Source organism: Oncorhynchus kisutch, linkage group LG13 (assembly GCF_002021735.2).
Source record: "Oncorhynchus kisutch isolate 150728-3 linkage group LG13, Okis_V2, whole genome shotgun sequence".
Classification (NCBI taxonomy): Eukaryota; Metazoa; Chordata; class Actinopteri; order Salmoniformes; family Salmonidae; genus Oncorhynchus; species Oncorhynchus kisutch.
The window spans coordinates 37,676,116-37,689,766 of NC_034186.2; positions in this window are offsets into that span (position 1 = coordinate 37,676,116).

The window sequence follows — 13,651 nt, forward strand, 5'->3', positions numbered from 1 at the left end:
GAATAATGTCTAAATGGTCATTTAGTTAAAACTATTTTAAAAACTATGTATATAAATGTATCTCCTGATAAAATATCATAGTCCTATGTACAGTAGTTCCAATTACTCAGAACACAGCCGTCCATGTTGAGACACACACAAACACAAACACGCGTGCGCTACAAAAGATTACCTGCCAGATGCGATGAACACCGAGAAGCACTCAGCACAACATAATTACCGCTGTACATTTAAGTAATTATGCGTGTACATGTGCACTCATTCATGTAGTCAAAATCCTGAATCAGTATGAGGACAAGCTATAGCAAACGTGCCTCAGAGTCATGCCAATCCAATTTGGCTTGGTTCAGCCGAATTAGCTGCATTTATGTAGCCTAAATCCCTAATCAGGAACACTATGGGAAGATGTGAATGTGAATATACGTGGTCATTTGATGGTTTAATTTAATTTCTCACTGTTCGGGATTATGAAATACTTGCATCCTATTGCAGATGTGGCCCTTTGGACCTCGTTGTTGTGTAATAAAGAAGGGAGAAAGAGCAGGATAACACTCACATGTACACAGCGCTGATGCTATCCCTTTCTTCCAACCAGTCTGAATCAAATGAAGTGGATGGATGGCCATCCAGGATGACCAAAGCTATATACCTCCATTTGAATATGAATAATTGCCTGAACATGCAGAAATGTCAATACATTCCAATGTTATTAGGCCTAGTTAGACTGAAGGTGGCCCACATCAGTTAGACACAAAATGCTATCATAACTGAGACTGTAGCTTGACTTCCTCTCTTCAATTGCATGTTGAGCAGAATTATACATTTGTATTTTGCTATTGACTAAATGACTGAAGACACCAGTCTGCCAATGAGTGAAGAAGGCACCAACAGGAAAGAGAGAATCTATGATCTGTTAAAGTGTGATATGATAGGACAGGCTTGATTTGGAGGCAAACACTTTCATGTGCTGCTTGCCACATGTCACCCTCGCTGTGCTAGTCAGATGCCAACTAGTTAATCAATCCTCTTTGAAAAGCCATATATTGTGGCACCACCATATCTGGCACCTCAGAGCATTTTGATTCTGTTCAATTCAGTACAGTATAGACGATGAATGTTATAGGGATGGGCTGTGCACTGTGCGCAGTGTCTCTACTTTTTCTGCATTGTAGCCTACTCCCTGTCCCTCCCTCCCTCCCTCCCTGCCCAAGACTCCCCCCTGAGATATGGCAGTGTCTGAAATGTCATAGTCATGAATCTCACACCTCTTTTAAATACCTCTGACAAATCAGTCCCAGTCTCCTCAGTTTCCATAGCTATCCCTGCGCCATGCACATGCAGAGTGGATGAGGCAGCCTGTGAGTGGAGAGAAAGGTGCTGGAGGTGGGAGGGTCCACTGACAGGGCCACCGCTGCCACATTTGCATGTATTCAAATAAAGCATGAATAACATGCATGCAGCAAACAAAGACGGGCCAATGAGAAGGCCTCTTTCCCGCCAGCCCACAAGCCCACTGTATTCACAGCAGCACCCTGCGACGGAGACAGGGAAGTGGTGTGAGAGCAGAGCGGCCCCTGAGTGATGCAGGAGGGAGACACTTGTGGCCCCCAGAATATTAGCATTCAATTTGTGCCCATTTCCCAGTAATGTCTGGACAGAGATGGTTAATATGTCTGAGGAGTTACAATTTGTATCAAAGATGATAGTGAAGGTGTTTTTCAAGGTGCCATTTTTCTTGCATACTGAAATGTGTCTATTAGAAAGATGTTCAACATCCAACCATAGAAGACATTGGGACACAATTCAAAGACACATCAACCTCCTTCTCAAATCTTTGAAACACATAGGCCTACATTGCAGATTAAGATTTTACTTACACAGTATGGACAATGCAGTTCTTTATACAGCAGCACACGTGTACAGGTCTGTAGACCAGATACCCACTTTCTCCACTGATTGTACAACACTACAGTCAACTGTCACATGCAATTTTGCACCACATTTTCAAGAGGAAATTGTTTGCATTTTCACTGGGTAGCCCTTTCGTCTTGATTTACAGGCAAAGACGTAGGCCCGTTGGTGCATACTTGCTTAAGCGAGATGTTACCATCTTCCACAATGCTTCTTTTGTTGTCGTTCACCATTCTGATAGAAATCACATGCTCTTGTGCACAAGCTCTGTGGGCAAAACATCCCACACAAATTCAGCAAGACGGGTGCTGCCAATTAGCAAAAAGTGGAAATTGTATCAGCTTTTTAAAAGATCCTCACAAACAAGTGGACACACATGCTAAACTCAGATTTGAATGCAATGAATGGCTCTTTAGCAAAAGATCTGAGAGGTTCTGCTCTGTATGCTCCAGTGGAGGAATACAGGAGACTGCTTTATAGAGGATGATCTGTCATTTCTATGCATGGCCTGGACCTGTGTGTGTGTGTGCGTGTGTGTGTGTGTGTGTGTGGTGGGCCATGCTTTATCAGCCGATCAAGCAAACCACACTGCGGAAGGTTAGAGGCACGTACAAACGTCCTTGTTGCCAAACTATTCCCCCAGCAGTGGCTTAGCTAGACAAGCTCAGGCTCAGACATTATCTTTAAAATCTGTAACATCTGATCAAATCACGCATTCTATACCACTATATTTCTATATAAAATAAAATAAAAACATAAATGAAATGAATTAAGGTTTGTCTGAAACAGGCTACAGTAAAACACATTCAGCCTTTTTACACTGCATTGTTCTTAGCTCCAGACTGGCCCTGGGCTAGCTTAGCTTGTGTTCACACAAGCATTTGTTAACCCATGGCTAATGGACAAGCCCAATACGTAGAGTCCTGCATGGGCATTGGATTTAAGCCCTACCCATACAAATGACGTTCAGGCCCTGCTCGAACTGAAATCCGTTAGTTAGAAAATGGGTTTGTGCAATCCCCAGATACTTGGGATGTCCCTACCCTAAATCCTAACCGGTAACCTTACCCTAACCTGTTTAGAGCGTTGGGCTAGTAACCGAAAGGTTGCTGGTTCGAATAACCTAGCCGACAAGGTATAAAAACTGTTCACGTGCCGTTGAGCAAGTCACTTAACCCTAATTTGTGCAAGGGGTGTATGTGTTGTCTGTGACAAATATAAATAAACATATTCTACCCTAACTGTAACCCTAACCTTAACCCTTACCTTAACCATTTTACGTTTCAACTTCAATGTGGTGACGTCAAAGTTGGACATCCCAAGGATCCCGAATCTCTGTCTGCCCCCCACTCCGGAGCAGGGCCAGCTAGCCCTGGAGGTGTTAGGTGTTTGCCCACTTTAGAATGTGCAAGTGTGAACACTTGCTTTTCCCAGGGCTAAAATCTCCCTTAGCCCAGGGCTTAGAAGGCTCTTCGCCCTGGGATAAGGTGTGAATGCAAATGCTGCGATGACACATTATTTGTCACAGGATGGCTCCAGGGCTACAGTGCTTTCACAGAGACCTAACTTTATTGACTGAGTCCACAAAAACGACCAAAACCAGTGACAGACAAAAAATTCTGATTGAAAGAAAGAACAGTTAGCAACTGCAATCAAACATGAATTTCGGGGGGGGGGGGGGGGTAGTTACTAATGCATATCCCCCATGAGACACCATTGGAACAAAGTTAGTATAACTTCCTCAAAATAGTCAGAATTAATCTAAGATAACTCAAGAAATCTGTAATTTAGAGGAGATTTTAGTCGCGCAATTCTAGCTAAGGTGCATTATTTCGCATGTAAAATAATGTATGATGTGTTGTCGTATGTAAACAATCCCATGGTCAGATAACATGAAAATAGAGCTCTTTGGTCACATACCAGTGGTGAGTTTGGCATCGAAAAACAGAAGTATATGCAGAAAAATACCTCATACCTACGGTAAAATATGGCGGTGCATTTTTTATGTTATGGGGCCATTTTGCTTTCACTGGTCTTGTAAACCTTGTTAAGGTCAACGGCATCATGAACTTTACCAAGTACTATGACATTTTAGCCAAAAACCTGCTTGCCTCTGCCAGGAGGCTGACACTTGGCCACAAGTGGATCTTCCAGCAAGACGATAACCCCAAGCACACATTAAAATCCACAAAGAAATGGTTAATTGACCACAAAAATCTATATTTTGCAATGGCCATCTCAGTCTCCAGACTTGAACCCCATTGAAAACCTGTGGTTTGAATTGAAGAGGTCCGTCCATAAGAGCAGACGAAGGATATCAAGGATCTGGACAGATTCTGTATGGAGGAATGATCTAAGATCTCTCCCAATGTGTTCTCCAATCTCATAAAACCTTTTAGAAAAGGCTCAGTGTCGTTATGAAAGGTAGGGTGCTGTGGTACTGGAGTACTAAAAATTTGCCTGACGACTCAAACTGAATTATTCCACTGCTCTAATTTGCTACAAACTTCAGTCTAAGACTGCCATTGTTGAAGTTGTTTGTGGTGACTTCAAAATGAGGGGTGTTGTACAAAACAAAGTAATCAGTAATTGGCTCATCTCTAACCAATCAGAGTATCAAAGCCAATGCTCAAAACGCCACTTTACCCACGTGTGTTCTGGCTCTGGCCCAACCCATCGGTTTCTGGGGCCAATCAGAACGGTTAGAATGTGTTTGCGTTTAAAAACTCTTTGGGTAGGGTACTCAGATCCAGACTCATTGTGCAGAAGAAACTAACGTCCGTTGGCGTGATGTAGCGTTTGGTCGGAGCAAAGAGTTCGGGTAGCCAGGCAAACTGAAAACATGGGTGCTAATCATTTTAATTACTTGTTGAACAAAATCTATTTCTCTGAGCAATTGTATTATTATACATTTTTTAGCATGGAATCCAGCTCAGTATTTGTATGATTTATTTTATAAAGTATTTTTTGTTCGTCTTTATCAAGGGTTCCAATCATTGCGGACCTGACTGTATCATTTCTCTCCCTCATGAGGAGGGAGGATAATGTTCACAGAAGTAACAAGTAACTGTAGACCAGCCAATTAGTGAGTGTCTTCAATGATAACAATTTGGTTTATGATTTATTAAGTGATTAAAACATGTAATTCTGTTACCAAATCGGTAACAGAACAAACAAAAAATCTAAAACCAAAAACAGAATGACTGCAACTGAACGGGCTACAATGGGAATTCATTCTAATCACAAACCAGAGTTGGGTCACCTGCTACTGTCCTTCCTTCCACTGGGATACTGGTACTGTATGTTCAGCTCATAACTGTTTTCTTTCTCTTTCTGTAGTGTGGTGGTCAAAACAAAAGGTATGAAAACATTCTTTCTCTCTCCCCGTCTCTCTTCTCTCTCTCTCCTTTTAATGTCACCGCTCCCGGCTCTTACTTACACCTACCCATGAGCCCCCTCTCTTTCCATTTACTGTAATCAGCCCTCTCACCCACTGAACACCGACCGACACCGGACGTCCATGGATGTTGAAAGTAGTTTAAATTTGGTCAGTCCAAATCTGAACCAATCATAGATGTCTGTTTCAAAAGCTTGGACAGCGCAGTGCAATATAGTATAGGAGTATAGGTCAATACAATACAGAACTGCACAGTAGAGTTGAAATAAAATAAAATAAATTCAAATTTGATTTGTCACATGCGCCGAATTGTCACGAGTCCGACCGAGGGTGTTTCCCCTTCCCGGGCGGGGGGCGCTCGGCGGTCGTCGTCACCGGCCTATTAGCTGCCACTGATTGTTTTTCCTCCCCCTCCTTATATGTTTAGTCGTAGCACCTGTGTATGGTTAATTAGTTTGTCTTTATTAGACAGCCGGCCCGCCTGGTTGTTGTGCGGGATTATTTCAGTGTAACCTTCGGCTCTGTTGTAGAGGTACGTGTTTGTGCCTGGTCGTGATTTGTTCCATTGTACATTTTGATTCCCTGTTTTTGGGAACGTAACTTTTGTGAGCACCCTGTGGTGCATTGGTGCTATTAAAAGACGCACAGCATTGAACTCTCTGTCTCCTGCATTTGACTCCACACCCACGACACCCGGAGCATTACAGAATCCCGCACCTATCAAATTGAATGGAGTCAGCAGGAGCAGCAGCCAACCCTCTCCCATCGATGGAGGAACGGGTTCTCCACCACACCACCGTCCTCCATCGGATCGGATCCGCGATGGATCAAGTGATGGAGAGAATGGACAAATGGGAGAGGAGTGGTCTCCTCTCTCCACCTTCGGCACCCACGGTTCCGGACTCCCCATCTCCCGACTCCAGCACCCTCCGTCTGACGCTACCGAAGGCTTATGATGGAGCGGCGGCGGGTTGCCAGGGGTTTCTGCTTTAGCTGGAGCTATACCTGGCCACCATCAGACCCACTCCCTCAGGAGCAGAGAGGGTGAGTGTCCTCATCTCCTGCCTCACGGGTCGTGCTCTGGAGTGGGCGAACGCAGTCTGGAATGGCTCAGACTCAGCGCGGGAGCACTACCCAGAGTTTTCCCGCCGCTTCCGTGCCGTGTTTGATCACCCTCTAGACGGCCGAGCGGTGGGAGAACGACTATTTCATCTCAGGCAGGAGAGGAGGAGCGCCCAGGATTACGCGCTGGAGTTCCGGACCTTGGCAGCCAGATCTGGGTGGAACGACAGGGCCCTTATGGACCACTACAGGTGTAGTCTCCGAGAGGACGTCCGCCGGGAGTTAGCGTGTCTGGACACCACTCTGTCACTGGATCAGCTGATTGACATGTCCATTCGACTGGATAATCTGCTGGCTTCCCGCGGGCATTCAGAGAGGGTCCTGTGCGTTCCACCACCCAGCCCCTCCGCTCCCATTCCGATGGAGTTGGGAGGGGCTGCGCCGAGGGGTACCGGAGGAGGAGGCCTTCCCTGCACCAACTGTGGTCGGAGAGGACACACGTCTGATCGGTGCTGAGGGGGTCCGTCTGGGAGTAGAGATGGCAGGCGGAACGCTTCTCGGTCACCCCAGGTGAGTCAGCATCAAACTCACCCAGAACCCCCTGTTGGCCACATGTTTGTCTTAACCTTTTTCCTTCACTTTTTTCCCTCTTCCCAGCATAGGGCGCTAGTCGATTCAGGCACAGCTGGGAACTTTATGGATTGCGGACTCGCCCTTAAGTTAGGGGTTCCGCTGATGCCGATAGATTCTCCTTTCCCCGTGCACTCCCTAGATAGCCGGCCATTAGGGTCAGGGATGGTCAGGGAGACCACGGTCCCACTGGACATGGTGACGCAGGGGAATCATAGGGAGCGTATCAGTTTCTTTATTATTGATTCGCCAGTTTCCAGTGGTGCTGGGGACTCCCTGGCTGGCCCGGCACAATCCTAAAATTTCGTGGAGACAGGGGGTTCTCCAGGGGTGATCAGAGGAGTGTTCTGGAAGGTGTTTGGGAGTTTCCATCGGTGCCACGTCGGTGGAGAGTCCAGACCAGGGTTCCACGGTGTGCATTCCCCCCGAGTATGCCGATTTGGCAATCGCTTTCAGTAAAGTGAAAGCGACTAAATGACCACCTTATCGACCGGGAAGGGATTGTACGATAGATCTCCAAGTAGACGCTGCACTTCCCAAGAGTCACGTGTACCCGCTGTCCCAGGAGGAGACGTTGGCAATGGACACATATGTCACGGAGTCACTGGGACAGGGGTACATTCGGCCCTCCATTTCACCCGTCTCCTCGAGTTTCTTTTTTGTGAGGAAAAAGGAGGGAGGTTTGCGTCCGTGTATCGATTATAGAGGTCTAAACGCCATCACAGTGGGGTATAGTTACCCTCTACCTCTCATCGCTAAGGCGGTGGAATCGTTCCACGGAGCACAGTTCTTCACAAAACTGGATCTCAGGAGCGCGTATAGTCTGGTGCGTATTCGGAAGGGAGACGAGTGGAAAACCGCATTTAGTACTACATCAGGCCACTATGAGTACCTCGTCATGCCGTATGGGTTAAAAAATGCTCCAGCCGTTTTTCAATCCTTTGTAGACGAGATTCTCAGGGACCTGTGCGGGCAGGGAGTGGTTGTTTATATCGATGACATTCTGATCTACTCGGCCACTCACACCGCGCATGTGTCTCTGGTGCGCAAGGTGCTTGGTAGACTGCTGGAGCATGACCTATACGTCAAGGCTGAGAAATGCGTGTTCTCTAACGAGCCGTCTCTTTTCTGGGATATCGCATTTCCACCTCGGGGGTAGTGATGGAGGGTGACCGCATTAGGGCCGTGCGTAATTGGCCGACTCCGACCACGGTAAAGGAGGTGCAGCGGTTTTTGGGTTTTGCCAACTACTACCGGAGGTTTATCCGGGGTTTTGGCCAGATAGCGGCTCCCATCACCTCACTGCTGAAGGGGGGCCCGGTGCGGTTGCAGTGGTCAGCAGAGGCGGACGGAGCATTCAACAAGTTGAAGGCGCTGTTCACTGATGCGCCCGTGTTGGCGCATCCGGACCCCTCTCTAGCATTCATAGTGGAGGTGGACGCTTCCGAGGCTGGGGTGGGTGCCGTGCTATCACAGCGCTCGGGTACGCCACCAAAACTCCGCCCCTGCGCTTTCTTCTCAAGGAAGCTCAGCCCAGCGGAGCGTAACTATGATGTGGGGGACCGGGAGTTGCTAGCGGTGGTTAGAGCTCTGAAGGTGTGGAGACACTGGCTTGAGGGGGCTAAGCACCCCTTTCTCATCTGGACCGACCACCAGAATCTGGAGTATATTCGGGCAGCTAGGAGACTTACCCCACGTCAGGCAAGGTGGGCCATCTTCTTCACCCGGTTCCGGTTTACTTTGTCTTATAGACCGGGCTCCCAGAACGTAAAGGCTGACGCACTGTCCCGCCTTTACGACACGGAGGATGGGTCAACCGAACCTACTCCCATCCTTCCCGCCTCAAAGCTGGTAGCCCCAGTGGTATGGGAGGTGGACTCGGACATCGAGCGGGCGTTACGGGCTGAACCCGCGCCTCCTCAGTGTCCAGCGGGGCGAAGGTACGTGCCGCTTGGTGTTCGGGACAAACTGATTCGGTAGGCTCACGTCCTACCCTCCTCGGGTCACCCTGGGGTGACGAGGACAGTGGGGAGCCTTCAGGGGAGGTATTGGTGGCCTACGTTGGCTAAGGACGTTAAGGGTTATGTCTCCTCCTGTTCAGTGAGCGCTCAGAGTAAGGCTCCTAGGCACCTTCCTAGAGGGAAGCTACAACCCCTCCCCGTTCCACAGCGGCCATGGTCACATCTGTCCATAGATTTCCTGACCGATCTTCCGCCGTCTCAGGGGAACACCACGGTTCTAGTGATTGTGGATCGGTTCTCTAAGTCCTGCCGTCTCCTCCCGTTGCCCGGTATCCCTACAGCCCTACAGACTGCGGAGGCGTTATTTACCCATGTCTTTCGGCACTATGGGGTGCCGGAGGACATCGTTTCTGATCGGGGCCCCCAATTCACGTCTCGGGTATGGAGAGCGTTCATGGAACGCTTGGGGGTCTCTGTCAGCCTGACCTCCGGTTATCACCCGAGAGTAATGGGCAGGTGGAGAGAGTGAACCAGGAGGTGGGTAGGTTTCTGCGGTCGTATTGCCAGGATCGGCCAGGGGAGTGGGCACGATACATTCCCTGGGCTGAAATGGCTCAGAACTCACTACGCCACTCCTCTACTAACGTGTCCCCTTTTCAGTGTGTGTTGGGGTACCAGCCGGTCCTGGCACCATGGCATCCGAGCCAGACCGAGGCTCCTGCGGTGGAGGAATGGGTACAGCGCTCCAAGGAGACCTGGAGGGCCGTCCAGGACTCTCTACGACAAGCGAGTGGATGGCAGAAGAGGAGTGCTGACCGCCACCGCAGTGAGGCCCCCGTGTTTGTACCGGGGGACAGGGTCTGGCTCTCGACCCGAAACCTACCTCTCCGCTTGCCCTGCCGGAAGCTGGGTCCGCAGTGTGTAGGGCCCTTTAAAGTCCTGAGGAGAATAAACGAGGTGTGTTATCGATTACAACTCCCTTCCTATTATCGTATTAACCACTCGTTTCATGTGTCTCTCCTCAGGCCGGTGGTAGCTGGTCCCCTGCAGGACAGTGAGGTACCGGAGGTCCCCCCCCCCCCCTGCCACTGATTGTTTTGCCTCCCCCTCCTTGTATGTTTAGTGGTAGCACCTGTGTATGGTTAATTAGTTTGTCTTTATTAGACAGCCGGCCCGCCTGGTTGTTGTGCGGGATTATTTCAATGTAACCTTCGGCTCTGTTGTAGAGGTACGTGTTTGTGCCTGGTCGTGATTTGTTCCATTGTACATTTTGATTCCCTGTGTTTGGGAACGTAACTTTTGTGAGCACCCTGTGGTGCTATTAAAAGACGCACAGCATTGAACTCTCTGTCTCCTGCATTTGACTCCACACCCACGACACCCGGAGCATTACACGAATACAACAGTGAAATGCTTACTTACAAGCCCTTAACAATTCTTTAAGAAGTTAAGAAAAAAATACAATTCAGTGTTAAGTAAAAAAAATGGAAAAGTAAAAAATAGAAAATAACAGGGGGTACCGGTACAGAGGCTATGTGCGGGGCAAGGTAATTGAGGTAATTGAGGTAATATGTACATGTAGGTAGAGTTAAGGTGACTATGCATAGATTATAAACAGAGAGCAGCAGCAGCGTAAAAGAGGGGTCTGGGTAATCCTTTGATTAGCTATTCAGGAGTCTTATGGCTTGGAGGTAGAAGCTGTTAAGAAGTCTTTTGGACCTCGACTTGGCGCTCCGGGTACAGTTGCCGTGCGGTAGCAGAGAGAACAGTGTATGGTTCCTCTGAAACCGCCAGGTAAAGAGGTCCTGGATGGCAGGAAGCTTGGCCCCAGTGATGGACTGGGCCGTACACACTACCCTCTGTAGTGCCTTGTGCTCGGAGCAGTTGCCATACCATGCAGTGATGCAACCAGTCAGGATGGCATTTAACATGCTGATGGAAATGAGTTAAAACTGATTTGAGTTTCAGTGCATTAAAGTCCCCAGCCACTAGGAGCGCCGCCTCTGGATGAGCGTTTTCCTGTTTGCTTATGGCTGTATACTGCTCATCGAGTGTGGTCTTAGTGCCAGCGTTGGTCTGCGGTGGTATATTGACAGCTACAAAAAATATAGATGTAAACTCTCTTGGTAAATAGTGTGGTCTACAGCTTATCATGAGATACTCTACCTCAGGCGAGAAAAATCTCCAGACTTCCTTAGATTTTATGCACCAGCTGTTGCATAGGCCGCCGCTCCTTGTCTTACCAGAGGCCACTGTTCTATCCTGCCGTTAAAGCTTAATATCCACCAGCTGTATGTTAATCATGATGTCCAAACTGCGCAGTTCAACCACGACTCTGTGAAACATAAGATATTACAGTTTTTAAATCAAATCAAATCAAATTTTATTTGTCACATACACATGGTTAGCAGATGTTAATGCGAGTGTAGCGAAATGCTTGTGCTTCTAGTTCCGACAATGCAGTAATAACCAACAAGTAATCTAGCTAACAATTCCAAAACTACTACCTTATAGACACAAGTGTAAGGGGATAAAGAATATGTACATAAAGATATATGAATGAGTGATGGTACAGAGCGGCATAGGCAAGATACAGTAGATGGTATTGAGTACAGTATATACATATGAGATGAGTATGTAAACAAAGTGGCATAGTTAAAGTGGCTAGTGATACATGTATTACATAAAGATGCAGTAGATGATATAGAGTACAGTATATACATATACATATGAGATGAATAATGTAAGGTATGTAAACATTATATTAGGTAGCATTGTTTAAAGTGGCTAGTGATATATTTTACATAATTTCCCATCAATTCCCATTATTAAAGTGGCTGGAGTTGAGTCAGTGTGTTGGCAGCAGCCACTCAATGTTAGTGGTGGCTGTTTAACAGTCTGATGGCCTTGAGATAGAAGCTGTTTTTCAGTCTCTCGGTCCCAGCTTTGATGCACCTGTACTGACCTCGCCTTCTGGATGATAGCGGGGTGAACAGGCAGTGGCTCGGGTGGTTGTTGTCCTTGATGATCTTTTTTGCCTTCCTGTGACATCAGGTGTTGTAGGTGTCCTGGAGGGCAGGTAGTTTGCCCCCGGTGATGCGTTGTGCAGACCTCACTACCCTCTGGAGAGCCTTACGGTTGTGGGCGGAGCAGTTCCCGTACCAGGCGGTGATAATGTCCCGTTGGTAGGACATACGTGCTTGTAGTTAGTCTATTTTTGTTATCGATTGATTGTATGTTTGCTAACAGGACCGATGGTAAAGGTAGATTACCTTCTCGGCGATGGATCCTTACAAGGCACCCAGACCGTCGTCCACGATACATCCGTCTTTTCCTCCTGCGAATGATGAGGATGAGGGCCTTGTGTCTGGAGTAAATCCTTCCCATCCAACTCGTTGAAGAAGAAGAATTCCTCCAGTATGGGGTGAGTAATCGCTGCTCTGATATCAAGAAGCTCTTTTCGGTAATAAGACATGGTGACAGAAACAATAAGTTACAAACAATGCAAAAAAACATACACAATAGCACAATTGGTAATCTCCTTCGGCGCCATTATCATCTGATTAGTTTAGTACAGTAAAGTACAATAGAGCACACTAGAGTATATTATAATTTACTGCACTCTACTGAACTATACTCTACTCAACTGAACTATACTCTACTTTATTGAACTGAACTATACTCTACTCGATTGAACTGTTCTCTATTTGACTGAACTATACTGAATTGAACTATACTCTACTCTACTGAACTCCACTCTACTGAATTCTGCTCTACTCTACGGTGCTGTACTGTGATGTCCAAACTTATGAAACATAGACATCTATGATTGGTACAGACATGATGCGGTCCGGACCAACCAAATGTGGTCTTGTTTGTACAGATCAGGGATCCATGATCATGTTACCATCACTTTGTTTCCGGGTGTTAATCCACTTTACTTACTTTAGTTCAATAACAGAAATAGAAGAGAAAAAAATCTAACTCAAGGTGACATATTGTATCATAGTTGACAGTCCATTCTTTCTGCAGACATATTTGAATCTTAATTCGGAGTGTATATTTAAGAATATTTAAGATATTGGAAAACGTGGTCACATAAAAGACTGAGGGCGATTTTTTACCTCATTCTGTTATTAAATCTGCATTGTTCTTCAAGTAAATGTGTTTTTGTCAAATTTTCTGTGGAAATTGTTAGAGGTTCATGGTTTGTTTAACTTTGCAATGAACAGTCTTTATTTGGCATAAAAAAAATCGTAGTCTCAGCATCTTCATGTTACCATGGAATTGCCCATAATATTTATCTCCAGACGTAGGACCCACCGTGTTCAAAGCATGCAACAGGGAGATTATCATTAGGGAGATCCTATAAGCGAGGCATTCAGGGTTTTAAGGAGACATGGGGTGGAACTAAGTCAGGGATAAAACTGCACAGACAAAGAACGTGATAATTAGCCATGAACAGAGAGATAGAAAGACACATAGGCAGAAAGACAGACAGACTGACAGAACTTAAGAATCAGACAGTTATTATTCAACATGATTTACCACCCATCATCCAAATGTAACATCTAATAAAACTACAGGTTCTAGGCCCATTGATAGGCAAACAGTCGGGAGGCAGATATAAAAATAACTGTTAAAATTTATTAAAATATATAATAGTTTTGGTTTCCTTGTAAATCTGTAA